Source organism: Coptis chinensis, chromosome 3 (genome assembly GCF_015680905.1).
Source record: "Coptis chinensis isolate HL-2020 chromosome 3, ASM1568090v1, whole genome shotgun sequence".
NCBI lineage: Eukaryota > Viridiplantae > Streptophyta > Magnoliopsida > Ranunculales > Ranunculaceae > Coptis > Coptis chinensis.
This window is the reverse complement of record NC_141458.1, coordinates 2,598,938-2,616,103: the sequence shown is the minus strand read 5'-3', so window position 1 is coordinate 2,616,103 and position 17,166 is coordinate 2,598,938.

The window sequence follows — 17,166 nt, the reverse complement described above, 5'->3', positions numbered from 1 at the left end:
TTTGTCGGGTTAAAGTTTCAGAGATCGTCGGCTCATATCAAGCCGCCACAATTGTCACCGCGAACCGTTCCATCAATGTGCTTGCAGCGGGGCCCCCCCTGTGTCGTGGATACCCCGGCGGCGTTGCCGGAAGGTCGCTCCACACATCGACCCGACCAACTCGTCCCACCACTGTGTGCTCGATCTCCTCCGATAGCGAAGTCGCTAGGCAAGGTTTCTATCACCGTAAAGTATAAAGCCTGCAGAAAAAAGAAAGAGTGAATCTTGGTACCGAAGACGACCCCAAGTTTGTGTATGTAGGGGCTAACCTCGACCCCACACTCGGATCACAACTTGTAAATTTCTTATCTATGAATAAAGATGTTTTGCTTGGTCGATATCGATGTGCCCTGAATCGATCCTAACTTCGCGATGCCACAAATTAAATGTGAACCCTAATGCCGACCGGTTCGACGACAACGACCTCGCCGACTATCCCTCGCGTTTTCAAAAAAGCCATCAACGACGAGGTCGAAAAACTCAAGCAAGTCGGTTTCATCGTAAAGGTCGACTACCCCGAAAGTGGATTGCCAATATTATTGTTGCCGCCCCGAAAAAAAGAATGGCACTTCGCTTTTATGTGTCGATTTCACAAATGTCAATCAAAGCGCTTTAAAGATAGCTTTCCTTTGCCTCGATTGATTAACCGGGTCGACCAAACCCGTGGTCACTTAACTCCTCTCCTTTATGGACGCTGCTGATGGGTACAACCAAATCCCACTCGCCCAAGAAGATCAAGAGAAGACTTCGCTCATTACGGAACAAGGGATATATTGTTACAACGCCCTCCGTTCGGTCAAGAACGCCGGAGCCACGCGCACTAACGCGCTTAGTCACGGACATGTTCAAAGACATGTTAGGCGACACCATGGAGGTCTACATTGACGACATGGTGGTCAAAAGCAAAAGTCGGGCGATCACCTCACCCACTTAGAACAAGCGTTCTCCGGATCTACGCCAGACGGGCATGAAGTTGAACCCCGAAAAATGCCTCTTTCGGGCGCCCTCCTCACAAGTTTTAGGGTATCGGTGTCGCAGCGTGGGATCGGGCCAATCCGACGGATCCGAAGCATTCTTGGATATGCCCGATCCACGCGACAAAGAAACAGATACGGTTGTCGGGGAATGGTCGGGCGCCAACCGGTTCATATCAAGGGCCTCGGATAAGTGTAGATCCGTTACTACTCCTCAAAAAGGCGAGCCGTTCTCATGGAGCGATCAATGTCATCATGCATTCGCTATTTCAAAGAGTATCTCACCACGCTCCCGCCTTAGCCAAACCAAGACATGGAGGAGACACCGGGCTTTATCCGCCAGATCCGATTTTCGCCATCATTTCGGTTCTCTTTAAAGAGGAAAACAATTCAGAGAAGCCGATCTACTTCACGAGTAAGACACTCACGCCGGCCGAAAAGAATTACTCCTTCCTCGAACGAGCCGTGCTTCGCTTTGTCAGATTCGCGACGGAAATTCAGACCTTTCAAGCACATCCAATTAAAGTTCTCACCGACCTTCCATTGAAGAAAGTCCTTCATAAAGAAAACAAGACTACTCGAATGGCAGTTTGGGCGAAGAACTCGGAGAACACCACATCGAGTTCGTCCCCCGCACTTCTCAGAAAGGTCAGGTCGTCGCTGATTTCCTCGCAGATTTCCCAGTCGAAGACCCCAACTGGGAGCAAGAAACTGAGCTCCCAAACACGCAAACGCGAGTCAAATCGCCTTGGTCTCTCTTTGTGGATGGTTCGAGTAACCTCGGTGGAAGCGGCATCGGAGTCGCCTTAGTTTCCCCGACGGAAATATGATTGAAAAGTCGGCCAGATTGACTTTGCTACTTCCAACAATGAAGCCGGAGTACGAAGCACTAATTAGGGGACTAAGGATATGCCGCACTTCGGTGTCGAAGAGCTCCAAGTCTTTAGTGACTCGCGAATCGGTCGCTCGCCAGTTGCAAAAGAGTACACACTACCCAAGGTAACCTTTCAAAGTATCTTCGTGTCGTTCATCGTTATTGCCTTCTTTTAAAGGTACATATACATCATTTCTTGCGTGAGGAGAACCGCCACGCAGCACGGTTTAGCTTATTTGGCTACCCTGACTCGAAGTTGCGTTCCCGACAAGTTCTCATTGAGGTAGTCGATCGACCTGCATACCAAGTCGACCATACCTTGATGATAAGCGACCTATTTCCTCTCTCCGCCAGTCAGTTGAGCCAAACATGGATGCAACCCATCATTGATTATATCCAAAGAGACGCCCCCGAGGAGGCGTGCAAGGCCCGGCAGTCTCTTTATCAAGCTTCGGCGTTATTGTTTAGTCCAAAACAAGCTATTCGTGAAATCCGGTGGTGGTCCGTGACTTACGATGCATTACCCTGCAATCGTGGTCAATTGATTTTGCGAAATTCACGAAGGCTTAATGTGGAAATCACGCCGGGCGGCCGCCATTAGCCCCACAAGGCCATCTCTCAAGGATATTTCTCGCCCCGGATGCGATCGATGCTAAAGCATACGCCCTCAAATGTCTCAAATGCCAAACGCGTTCGCCATAATATCATCCAACTCGCTGGCTGAATCGACAAGATAGCGAGCCCGCGGGCCATTTCACATGTGGGGCATGGACATCATGGGACCATTCATTCCATTCATTCCACCGTAAGCTTCCGCTTTGTCCTAGCGCCACCGACTACTTTACCAAGTGGGTCGAGGCCATTCCCTCGACACGCCAAAGAGTCTCATGTCCGCGAACTTCATCCGGACTCACATTATCACCAGATTTGGGTTACCACATACATGGTAATGGACAATGGGCCTCCAATTCAAAGGCCGAATACCAAAGAGTTCCTAGCCAAGTGGAAGATCATTCATGCGTTTTCTACTCCCAGAAGACGCTCAAAGTAATGGTCAAGCGAAGCCCGAAGAACAAAGCTATCTTAGAAAATTTGAAGAAAAAGATTGAAAAGAATAAGAGCCAATGGCCAAATCGGTTGAAAACATTCTATGGGCTCACGCGCGACAACAACAGCCGGCTCCAAGACGGGCGAAGTCGCCATTCTCCTTATGTTATGGGCACGAGAGCCGTAATTCCCACCGAACCCGACCGTCCACTACAACTCGCCGAGAACTTGTTGAAGTCAGGGCATAACGACTCCGTGTTATCACGCGAGACGCCGACTTCTTTGGAAGAAAAGCTGGACTTAGCTGCGCCGAGTCGCCTCTTATCGGCAAAAACTCAAGAACTCCTACAACAAGCGAAGTTCATCCTAGGTCTTTTTCAACCGGGCGACCTAGTGCTCAAAAAGACGCAGATCGACTCCAAGTTAGCACCCACATGGGAAGGCCCTACATCGTGGAACGCGTCGTTGGCAATGGAGCATATCTTGGATAAGAACCCAAGAGGGGAAGATGTTGCCTCGACCTTGGAATACTTATCTCTTGAAAAAATTTATCGATGGCGCCATTAATGTTGTAAATCTTTTGTTTTCATTAATGAAAGACAAGTTTTGTGCCGACCGATACTATCTACTCCCCAGTTAGTTGTATTGGTATGTACAAAAGCACGTGCTACTTAGCCTCTCCAATTTTGTAACGCCGAGGACCTATATTTCTAGGATCGACTAAAGCGAGAACGCTCACCGAAAGCGGGACTCGGGAGCCCATTGTGCTACTTAGCCTCTCCAATTCTTGTAACGCCGAGGACCTATATTTCTAGGATCGACTACACGAGAACGCCTCACCGAAAGCGCATACTCGGGGAGCCCACGGGCTACTTAGCCTCTCCAATTCTTGTTACGCCGAGGACCTATATTTCTAGGATCGACTACACGAGAACGCCTCTCGCGACAAGCACACTCTCGAAGCTCTCTCGCTACATAGCCTCTACAATTTTTGTTACGCCGAGGGCCTATATTTCTAGGGTCGACCATACGAACGCTTCTCCTCGAAAGCAAAACGCTCTCCGGAGCTCACATTGGGCACCATAACCCATCCAGTTCTCGTCACATCAACGACCTATATTTCTAGGGTTGACTACTTAATGCGGGACGATATTTCTAAGATCAAGATATTAGTTACACAACAAACACACAAAGAAAGATGCATACACATCCAAAACAACGTTACATGACACTACGTCATCATTAACTACGCCCACCGATCCGTCCTGGGATTACCCAGAAATCCAGATCGATGACCATTACAAAAATTCAACAAGTCTTGAACCGCCACTTTCGTGGAAACCGGTTCGCCCGAATGAAAATGTCGAATCGCGAGTGCAAGCCCGAAAAACACATTTCTATTGTTTGCTCGTGATAAGAGAGAGAAATGTAAACTACAATCACAACTTCAAATTTTAACAGAGTCACGGATCGATCACCTTATCAATTTCGCGAATGGCGTGTTTGTCTTCGGGGTCGCGCTTAGTCGAATAAAGATATGCCGATGCCGACCTCCTCAAAGATCACACGATCTCGGGCTTTTTCTTCCTCACCGCGACTCGCTCTCCGGTAGCGTCATACTTTTTCGTCCAGGGCATATGCATAGGCTTATACAGCTTCGATAAGATACGGCTTTTCGCCGCCACCTTCCCGACATTTCTTCGCGATAAGCGATCCATGCCGTCAATTCCTTTTCCAGCTCCACAACAAATCCACCAAGATAAATAGTTAAATAGTTACGTTTCGGTACTTGGTGGACATCACTTCCAGTTTCTTCTTGTCCACCCCCACGCAGCTCCAGATCAACCCCAGCCTCCACGCGCGGGTTATCACCCGGCCTCGAACGCCGATGACCTCTTTTCAAATTTTATCATACCCCCGCAAGAAACTGTGATGAACATCATTAGAACACCCGGCCTCCCCGGAGGTCCATTTATAACCGCTTTAAGCTCGGGAACTCACCAAACAAGCGGCCATATCCATCGCCCCGGTAGTGTCCCCATGTCCTCGCCCTCAACTTCGCTTTATCTCCATCTAGCATAATCCCTTCCGAACGCTTAGTCGCTATGGGAGCCGAAAGTGGAAGCTACCGAACCGGCGTTTCACCATCCGCTTCTTCCCCCGTCTTTCCTGGGTAGTAGAATTCCGGCTCCCCACATCCTTACATGGCGGGCCGAACTCTCACTGTGAATCGGGCGACTTTGCTTCCCGTTGGGCCGAATCCCGGCGACCGAATATTTAACCCTTTTTGCGGGCGACTGAAGATAATTCCCGGCCAGGCGACTATCTCTCCTTGCTCGCTTATGACCCCTTCGTTTCTCCATCAAGAACCTTCCTCTTCCCTCGATCGCCATGAACATGAGGCTCAAACTCCATTTCCTCCATTGATGAGGGACGTTTCTCTCACAAACGCATCGACATCTAGCCATCTTACCCTAGCGGCAAAGTTGCAAAACAAAGTTAATACTTACTCTAGGTATTTTCAAACCGAATAACACGCGATAGAAGAAGCCACATACCCGATGAACAAGTGGCGTGTAGAAAAAACGGTCTGGTAAGAGCAGAGAGCAACGATGAGGAAGGAAAGCTTAAGCTTAAACAATGACGTAACCTCTTGATGATATGTGCGGCCCGGTTTATATTCCTTAGGAAACGCGTCTTTTCCTAAGTGCCTCATTATCACCTTGAGGACGCCAAACGCCATCCGCCCGCCATCATTATGTCCCATGAACCGCTTCGTCTCCCTACACGTGTCACGACGACGAACGGAACACCGCAGTTGGCGGCATTGAATCCGAGCAATTCGACCGCATCTCGAGCCGGACTCTCGGCGATCGACGATGCTCGCGTTGCGTCGCGACTTCAGCGAATCAAGCACTCCAACAGCGGGACGCCCCCATTTTACCAATCATAAGTAAGGAGGTCGCCACCACAATGGGCCTACCACGTTCCATTCTAAGCCGCGGTCATCCTACATCACTATGAGCGGGCGGGACGACTTCGACATACACACAAACAACTATTTACCATCGATATAAACAAGGGTAAATCTGGTTTAATAGCTTTATCATATTCGGTGTTGAGCCGAGTTCTTTGAGATTACTCGTGAAATCCAACCCGCCCCACACGAAGTCACATTCACATTCCGAATCGGCAAGAAGAAACACCTACTTGTTCGGGATTACAAGATACAAACATAAGAAAGGCGAATCGCCTGGTTACCCCAGAAACCGGTTCTATCAGTATCACAAAGATATATATAAGGCGATAAACGGACAAAGAACAAATTTTACAACTCGTCATCTCCGCCACATTAACTACTCCTCCACGCCAAACGCTTCATCGACCTCCGCCTCTCTCCGCCCCACAATGATCGCTATGCCATCCAACTCTAAGCTTCATCATCGTCGGGTGCAACGGCTTCCAATTTCGAAAGTAACCCCGAACTACGGCACGCCTCGCTAAGAGGTAATCGCCCCTAACGCGGCATCCCCTCGAACCTCCTCCACCGAGGGGCCGGGGGACAATGGGCGTGTTCCTCCTTCAAGGCATTGTAGTCGGTCTCGGTTCAACGAAGTCTGCGTCCAGCGTGTCATAGGCCTCGATTAAGCGCCCCGAAAGCAACCTTCTTGCGGCGGTAAGGCGACTTCGTTCAACCTTCCATTTCCGATGGAGTCGCCGCGACATTATCTTCAAGCTCCTCCTAGCTTTTGCCTCGGCTCTTCCGGCTCAGATCTTTCAACTTGGCTTGGCGAGTCAACGCTTCATGGGCTCTCTTCAAGTCTTCCAGTTCTCAAGGCTCCATCTCGGCCTGAACGCCCCGACATTTTTCAGCCCACCCAAATTTTCAAAGACCATTTCCCTATCGATTCGCGAACCGGGCGATCTCTTTCAACTTCTGAAATCCGCTCACCACCGCACGAACATACATGGTTTAGCACAACAAGCAATTTGCATAAGCAAGCAAGTACCTCGGATGAAGTTATAGACATACCACGATTGCATAATTTCCATTCGTCTCAAGTTGTCGGCCTAACCCCCTTCTCATCTAGCTCTCTGGGTTGCCATCCGAGCTATTTGTTCTAGCAAACAACCCGCTTATCTTATCGGATCTCAAGCGCTAGCCGCTTCGTTTTCACCGCGATCTTGGCTGCGCCCTCGCCCGTCGGATAGACAAAATGTCCTTCCAGATCGTCCGAAGACGCCACCGCTTTTCGCCGCTTTACGTGGAGCCTTGGCCTTCTTCACCGGTGGGATCGCGCCCCGGTCCGAGGCGACCGGACCCATTTCAAAAGTGGCCAAGTCCATGACCTCCGCTTCAGTCGGGCCCCCCACTACGGCGAGATACCGTGGCCCCGGCCGGCTCCACCATCAGATCCGCCCCGTGCTAGCACCATCTCCACGAGCATGTCGAGCTACTTTCGCTCGCCCGTCCCCCGCTGCTTTCGAGGCGTCGCGGGGCCTCCTCTCCGACCTGCCTTCTAGCACGAAGCAAATCAAAACCATCGGGCTCCAACTCTACAGAGCCTCGATCGAACCCCATTCAGCCGATTGCCCGATCCTCCGGCTCTCGAGGATTCCCCTCACAGCGCCGCTTTGCGCCTCCCCGCACCCGCTACTCTCCTCTCCGTGTTATCGATCACTTCAGACGCTTCTCCATCACCCTTCGCGTCGTTCGACTTAGAGCCCGCTCCTTTTGCACCTTCCTCTTCTCCCGGATCGCAGCCCCTCCCTTTTCCTCAAAGAAATGAGCGACCTCGGGCAACTTCGCTTGTTTTTTCAAAGACGAAGTCGGCCGAGCGAATCTTTCTATCTCCCCGATCGGTTAAGCCGCTTCACGTAAAACTCGCAGCCAAAGCAAAACAAAGACTGTTAGAGCGGCTATCAAACGCGTTCCGAAAAATAACAACGAAAAGTATTCCTACCCACCGGATATGTTACAAATCCTAGTTCGCAGTATACACCCGCTCACACAGTAATTGCCAACTAGCAACAACGGTCTCTTAGTCCAGGCCTCATTGCTTACTCCATCGATCACTGCAGAACGCGTCGTCATGGTTTGCAAGCTAAAGTTCATGTTCCCCGATCGACGATCACATAGTGCTCCACTATATCGATACACCTATGTCATATTCCCCTCGCGTTCAGCCAAAGAGGTCGAACACCTTAAATAATCGCCGGGTGTTACCCATTTAACCGACAGGCAACTTCCAACAAAGCGCCAAGAAGTCGTGATACCGTTTCGAAGAACGGTATGTGCATCCGGCTCTCACCGCCCTCACAGATTATAACTCCACCGCTTGGGTTATAATCCTCACTACTTAACATTTTCACTCGAGCCGTGGCTCAGATATCTCCGTGTCGGGGACATTAATCCCATACGCGCCAAATTTCGGGGAAAGAGTTAGCAGCACGACGGTTCACTCTTCTAGGGGGCACATCGCTTGATGCCGACCTCTCCCCTCGACCTGACGTACTAGCCACGTCATCTCCTGACCGAGATCGGGCGTTACCCCCGCCCATCCTATCTTCTTCTTCTAACTCAACCCCCACGCCGACACTTACTGATTCTTCATCCTCGTACTCTCCACAACTCAAAGATATCTCTCGGACCTCCTCCTCACCGAAAGTGTCATCGAATCCGACATTATAACAACCCTTTTCTATCAAAGATTCAGTTCTAAACCCTATAGCCTTACAATAACCTACTTACTTAAAATAACGAAATGGACGAGAGAGGAAAGCAAATGGAAATGGGAAAGAAAAAAATGACGGGGAGCACTCACCGGAAAACCCTAGTCGGGCTTTTTTGAAGAAGAAGAAAACGAAGTAACTTTTTCGTATTCCAAATCTGATTTTGTATAAACCGCCCGTTCAGTTACCAAGGAGTAATCATTACATCCTACGCTATAGCCCGCACACGTGTTCCAAGGCACTGTCCTTTCAGCAGTTCCGCATAACGCGTTGACACGTTTCGCTTCAATCGCTACGATTACATCGCGTGCACGCACGTAGATACAACTACCTTTTTCCGCCGGGTTCACAGGCCACAATATTCAAAAGTGGCTCTACGGGTCGGTTCATCCACTCTCTTGTTCGCTCACGCCGGCTCCACCACGCCCGTCCGACTCTTTCTCTCAAGAAGTTTCTTACACCAACGCCAACGCATCGGTAGGGGTAGTAGGGAGGCGATATCCTCATAGGGCATCGTGACTCTACGGAGCATAAACGAATCAAGATATCGACCTCAAAGCGGACGAAGCGGCGCCTCTAGCAGGCACTCATAGATTAATCCAAGGCGACCTCAAGACCGACTGCGAGTAGCTCGAGTAGGTGGTGCTTAACTAAGACATCTCGATCACGAACACTTCATCGGATATAGAACGCGGATAGAAACACATCCCACCTGGGGTAATGATTGCCAATATCTTAGTGGTAATCTCAACACCGGAAATAGGGACTACCGTGATCTACCCCAATCATAACAGATCCAACCCAACACTCATCCACGATCTCCACCCTACATTTGTACAAAAGAATACACGTGTCGGAAGGATCTCCTCTCAAAACTCTATAAATACCACCTCCATCGGAACTACGCCGGACTGATTCTTCTCTCCCCGGAAAAGGAAAAAACGAGAGAAGATATCGTGAGGGAGTTGGCTCCGCCGGCGACCTCGGTCACATCAAAAATCCTAACCCTTCCCGTTCATCCTAGTAGTAATTAGGAGAAAACCAAAACGCTCCTTTACAATTGCGACTGAACAACACGCACAACATCCATCTTGGGTTAGGCATGTGGCAAAATGGTGTACCCCCTGAAGGATTTGCATAAGCAATTGATCTTTTGCCAATTTCATGATCCATCTCTGAAGTTGATGAGAAAAAAAATATCAACTTAAAAATCATCGAATTGTACATGACCCTATCTCTACAAGGTGCTCGCTTAAAAATTCTTTCTGCATATTCTATCTCGCCACATTTTGCATACATATCGGCCAAACTACTTTCGGTCTCTCATCAACTTAATTCCCATTATCACCATGTATGTATGGATCGCTTTCGGGATGTAATGCCGCCAGATAGCACACCCACCAAGCACATTGATGAGAATCAAAGCATCGGGGAACTTGTATTTTGTTTGTGTTGAAATCCAAGAAAAGTTCAAATATCGCATCACAATTCCGCAATCTAACATACCCAGAGAACAAAGCCGCCCAAACAAATGAGAGTTCTTTTCCTTTAATGAATCAAAAAGTCTCCTTTGCCTCAACCATGTCCCTACAGAAGAATACCCCACAATCAAAGAACTCACGGAGAAAACATTTTCAAAGTCCCGGTCGACGCATTGACCAACTCTGCGATACTCAATATTATCACACTTGGTACATATCCACAATGCCACTACTTATATATGGATTCAAACACAACCCATTCTTTAAAACCCAAGCGTGAACTTCCCTACCATGTTTTTGACTCTTTTAGATCTGGAACAAGCACTCAAAGACGGAGGTAAAAGTATGCTCATTCCATCTCATTCCAATCTCCCCATCGGAACAAACAACTCTAATGCCTTGCCCAAACATCCATTCGAAAGCATACCCGGATATTAACGTGTTCCAAGACACCATATCGTTCAACTCGAGAAAATCTCCAAAACAATTCGAAGCCATATCCATATCCCCTTCCGACAACAAGCCGCGAAACCATGGTATTCTTAGAAACTAAATCCAACAACCCACTACTCCCTTTAAACACTCAAGCTGGCGTCATCAAAACTCCCACATTTGAATACATATCTATCAAGGAACTCACGCGTTGAATGAGTTCGAGTCATTAGTTTGTTTTCACCATGCACCTAATGTAGTTGCTTTTCATTGGAATCTCTTGTGTATTTCTAAATACTAGTGTGTGTGTGCAAAGTGGAGGAGATGAACAAATGGTATTCGCCACTTTAGTGCATAGTAGATAGTCCCACATTGGTTATCCACCACATCGGGTGGGGTTCGGGCCCCGGGCTTGGGCTTCTTGTTGTGGGTAGTGGTTTGACCAATAGCCTAAACTTGTTTTGCCTTTTTCTGAGCAACAAGTTTTGAGGTGTTCTATTAGGAGTTGGTCTCTTTCTCCTAACCTCTATAAATAGGACTGTGAGTCTATAGAGAAAATAGACTTGATCGAAACTTCAACTCGAGAGAAACGTAAAACTCAAACCCGGTCGTTTTCTTCTTCTCTTCTTCCCGTCGTTTGCCAGAGAAAGTTATATTCTCGTTTCTAGAGGGTAGTCCGTTCTAGTGCAAAGTCGTTGCTTAACCATTGAATCTCGTGAGGAAGGCGCCACTGTTGCCTTTCGCACCATTGAAAGGGGCGAAATCTTTCCTTAAGGACGACCCTAATCGCGCCTTGGTTATTCCAGATTCTTCTTTGTCCTTGTTTCTTCATTGCTAGTGTTCCTTCGTTTTTCTACTTTAGTTCTTTGTGTTCATACAACTATTCTAACAATCTTAAGGAAAGAGTTTTGTAGTAGAACAAAGGAGAGTGCTTTAATATGACAATCAAAAGATAAGTCTTTTACTTTGAGTTATTGTTTGTGTTATTGGGTTATGACTTTAGAAATTTTCTAATAATTTCGTTTTTGGTAGGAAAACCAATTAAAGATTGAATATTTATTGATCTTTTGTGGTTTATCAAACCCTATATGGTTGTAGACCTTTCTCTTACGTTTGTGGGAGTCAAATATGAGATTTCTATCAAGAAAAACGTCAAAGTTCGTCTTTTTGACTGCTGCGTCTGCTCGTTCACGAAACTGCTATAACTTTCAGCTCAGAACTCGGTTTTGCAATCCGCTTTTTGGGTTGAAAAGCTGATTCAAAGAGCTTTCCAGTGGTATAAGGCTTGATACCCAATTCTTCATGAGCTGGTTCAGAATTACAGTTCTTTTGAACTGTTTTTTCTAGGAGGAAAATATGGTAATCCGATTTTTCAATCGGTTAGGTATCGTATTCTTTCACTCTTTGCAATTCTTTTGGTTTGATTATATGGTGATATTCTTGCCTTGAGTTGCATGCTAGTTTTTCTTAGGAGGAAATCCTAAGCTTAAACTTCTTTAATAACCTAGTTAACAAATTATCGTGTTTATCAATCGAGGAATTAATTGGTTTGACTAGAAGTAGTTTGATATTAATTTTCTTTGTACATATGTAGATGTATGTAGATGGTCTAAGAGAGACCTTAAGATAGTTAATATCAACCACACTCAAATCTTGGATAGTAATTATAATGTATTCAATGCATAATTGCTTATCTTTATTAGAAATGAGCGTGTTGTTAGGCGATGGTTATAATTGTCTTGTGTTGAAAATACATGTTAAATGAAGTAACTTGTAGCTTATATCCAATATAGCATATGTTAAAGTTGTGTAGCATACTAGTTTTGGATATTAATCATCGTGGATTTACTTTAAACTTGATAATAGTTTATTGGTAAATTTTTCTAGTTAAAGACATTAATGGATTGAGCCATTAGATGTTGTGGTAGTACTTGAGGTCTTGTTGATAGGGTATTCTATCTTACTTGAGCTCATATAAAAAGAGGAGGTGGAGTCCTCGGTTGTTTTGCATATTCAGGTGGCTAGATTTGCTTAAATATTGTATACTTTTTTGTTGTGAGGGTACAGTTAAAGTTTACTTTTCCACGAACCTATGATATGATATTTACCATGTTTGGCATGAATGCATTATTTAACATTGACATGAAGTTTAACCATGTCATATATTATTAAGTAATGAGCATCGTTGTTCAGGAGGAAACAATATGAGAAACAATCAATATCCTCTTAAACCTAATTTAGTCAAGGAGATGTAAGGTAATGGTTTGTCTTCTTTAGACAATATCCTCCAAATGACTATTTTAGACAAGGAGATGTAACGCTTGTAGATTGTCTTATTAGGCATTATCCTCCTATGACTATGGATAAATAGTCAAGGTGATGTACAAGTCGTGGATTGTCTCCCTATGATGGTTGGAATGTTGAATGATGAAAAGAAGGATGATAATGATATTATCTCGGGTAAAACCTTTTTCATCTAATTCTTCTATTCTTTAAAATTCATTTGAATCACTTGTGGATTTCCTTTCATATAGATAGCATGAACATAATATGACTATGTTTAATATGATCTAGAATCATAGACTTGAGTAAAGTATATTCTTGTCATAAGAGTGCATTTTATTGTTGTTGTTTCTTTTAGTGTTTGTAGCGGTATAATGTGTTTTGCATGTAAGTTTGATTAGGTTGAAAGTAACCATTGAACTGTGGGGGTAGTGACCCATATGCATGACACACTTTTTACCATAGTTCATCTCACAAGATAATGGAAAGAATTTTGAACTACAAAGTATGGAAAGGTCTTGGGCCTATCCAAAAATGTTTCAAAATGTGGGGGTGTCTTTCCAAGGTTATTGTGAATGAATCTAAAAGAAATATATTTTTTTTTTGAGACCTAGAATTATCAAGTAGATGTTCATTGGTGAAACTCATAATAGTGATGTTTGTTTAGGTTGTCATGAGTGATAACAATTTTGTAGATACCACACTATTATTGAATGTCTTATATGCTAATTTTATTTGAGGTTGTGCTTTTCGAAATTGGCATAGAGTGGTTGAATGTTCATAATGAACTACATAAGATAATCCCATTATTTCGCACAAGAAATTTGGAAGACTATCAATGAGTATTTCCACCATTAACGGTGATGATGTTTATATGTTTCTTAAGGAAGATTCATTAACCTATAAGGAAGTTGTCTGTCTATGAGAAGTGTCTTTTTTGAAGGATACAACTCCTCTAAACTGGACTCTTGATTTATTGGGGGATCTATAGGTTGAATTGGATCTTCAAGAGAAAACTAAAGCGTGATAGTTGTATTGCAAAATACAATGTTAATAATAATAGCCAAGGGTTTCAATCGAGGAGACAAAATTTATACTATTTTGAAACCTTGCTCATATAACTAGAATTTCTTCTACGTAATTCTAAAGACTCTAGTTGAGTAGTTGTCTTGGAACTACAATACCAAGTAGTACCGTGATGAATTTGAAGGTATACAATTTAGTTAAATCTTTGTATGAGTTGATTCAAGCCTATAAATGGCATGAGCAATTCAACAACATATTAGTGTCATATGGATGTCAAAGTACCGTTATTGATAAAAAAAATAAAAATGTGTACTTTCTTTTAGAGCAAAGCAAGACATATGTGTTAATCTCTCTTTGTTTAGATGATTTAATATCATGAGTGCTAGCATTGAGAATGTGTATGAGCAGAGAAATTCCTATTTGAAACACATCATAAACCGTCATTGAAAATGATAGTTTATTATGTTGTTAAACTCATTTTGTCAGAATCGTTATATTTAGTTGTCAAGATGTTGACGCGTTTGAATATGGTTGAAGGGCCACAACAGTACCTTAAACCAGACCGGCCGGATGGTATAGGGGAATTTGGGCCTCTGAGAATTGAATGACCGGTGAATATAGGAATTAAAACTCATGTTGGTCTCATTATATTGTTATAAAGACTTAGTAGAAATATTTTTCATTGAAAAGTATGGGTATTATGATAGTAAGCATGTGTTAACACATTTTGTGGCAAATATCCATCTTATGAAAAATAATCTCCTTGTGTTTTCTCATACTAAATATGTCAATATCATTGGTAGCCAATTGTACTTGATGGATAATGTATGTGAGACATGACATTGCCTACATTAATGGCATATTGGTGATAACCCATTGTGTCCTTATAAGGAACTTTGATGTATATTGTCGATTATCCAAGTACTATAGCAGAGCCATTGATTATGGATCGATATTTAGTAGATTTCCATCATTGTTAGAAGGGTAATATGTTATAAACTGGATCCGTAATGTTTATGTGTTTACCTTTGGTGGAAATTGAGTGTCTTGGATATCATCCAAGCTAATCGCCTTTAGAAAAGGCATGTGATGATGATTTTGAGTGGGTTAGCAACCTCTTGGCAAATCTTCCCATTGGCTCAAAATGACCCTCGATGTGTATATGCTTTTTGAACTGTCTCATCAGAATAGCTAAGACATGTTATCTTATGTGCAATGGGAAAAGAATACATGTAAGTTGAGATATAAATTAATCAAGCATTTGCTAGAGATTATGTTAGGTTGGACTTAGTTTGGCCACATGTCTAACCGCACCACTTCTTTGGAGGCAAGTGGTTATCGTCGAGGGGATGGGACTTTTGCCTTAGATAGAGGGCATTTATTAACCGGCGGCAACCCCACCTATGTGATTGGAGATCCCATGAATTAGGTTCAAAAAGAAAAACAAGTCACCCTCGTCCGCCTCACGGTATGCTATTGTCTTTCTTTGAGGCGTCCCCCTATGACTAGATAGCATTATTGTATACTTTGTATAACTTGAATAGCAATGAGAAAAGGCCGAAGTTATTTTACTCTTAATGGAATCCATAGTCCATTATTTTTATGAGATAGTGTATTCTAACTGCTATGTACACTTGATGGATATCCACCTACGTGAATGTAGAACCTGGGTCGGTTCTTATGAGTATTCGTGCAAGTACTCTAGAGCATTCACATAACACGTAAAAATGAGGGCCAAAAAGCAACAACACCGCGGTAACGGGCATATAATGAAAAAGCAATGTGGGTGCATGTCCTCTATTTTACTACAAGGGAATGTTGGTTCAAAAGATTTTTAATCCACCACTTTCACGTATTATAAGACATGTTACCCTATGGTGGTTCAAGCCCGAAAAAAGCACCGAGTATCTTATGCATTGTTTTTTCGATTTCTCTCGGCATTTCGTTAACCCATTTCTTTTGTAATATCCTATTCCAAAATAGTGGGGGACTATTAGTATTTTGAAATAGTGGGGGATTGTTGGAATCTCTTGTGTATTTCTAAATACTAGTGTGTGTGTGCAAAGTGGAGGAGATGAACAAATGGTATTCTCGCACTTTAGTGCATAGTAGATAGTCCCCATTGGTTATCCACCACATCGGGTAGGGTTGGACTGGGCTTGGGCTTCTTGTTGTGGGTAGTGGTTTGACCAATAGCTTTAAACTTGTTTTGCCTTTTTTCTCGGAAAGCGACAAGTTTTGGTGTTCTATTAGGAGTTGGTCTCTCTTTCTCCTAACCTCTATAAATAGGGATTTGTGAGTCTATAGAGAAAATAGACTTGATCGAAACTCAACTCGAGAAACGTAAAACTCAAACCGGTCATTTTCTTCTTCTCTTCTTCCATCGACCCGAGAAAGTTATATTCTTCGTTACAGAGGGTAGTCCGTTTCTAGTGCAAAGTCAGTGCTGTTAACCATTGAATCGTGTGAGGAAGGCGCCTTTGTTGCCTTTCTCGCACCATTGAAAGGCTGAAATCTTTCTTAAGGACGACTTTAATCCGCGCTTGGTTATTCCCGATTCATCACGTCATTGTTTCTTCATTGCTAGTGTTCATACGATTTCTACTTTAGTTCTTTGTGTTCATACAACTATTCTAACATTTTTCCACACGACAATACCAATAACTTGGCGGTCAAGTTAAGCATTGTCGGAGAGTGAACTCATCAAATGGTGTCCCAAATTATCTTGCATGGGCGAAAAAACTTTAACACCTTCGAGCTCTAAAGAAGAAGTGTTTGCATAAGCGGATATCATGGTGTTTTAAGTAACGGAATCCTTAAAAGGAGCAGAATCAAAGAAATGCCGAGCTTTGGTAATATCACGGTTGTGAATGTGAGCACTAATGATAGCGTTCCATGTGAAAACGTTTCTGTCAAGCATTTCGTCAAAGAGACGTTGAGCTTCTTGTATGGAGCCATTTTTTGAGTAGAGATGGATGAGTTGGTTGGACGTGAAAACTGTTTGGAAAATACCGGTTTTTATTACGTGGGCATGGTTTTTGAGTGACAACCTCATTTTTGACTCGATAGGTAATGACTAAATGACGACGCTAACACATATGCAGCGGCAACTAATATATGTCAGTAGTCTATTTCAGAAAAATCGACCGATATTCCTGAAATGCCATACAATTTCGTCACACGTGAGTGATAAGGCCCCATAACTTCATTTCCACGCAATATTTAGTCTTAATCCCAAAGTTGCCCTTGGGATATTAGTAAGTACTATGTAGTAATA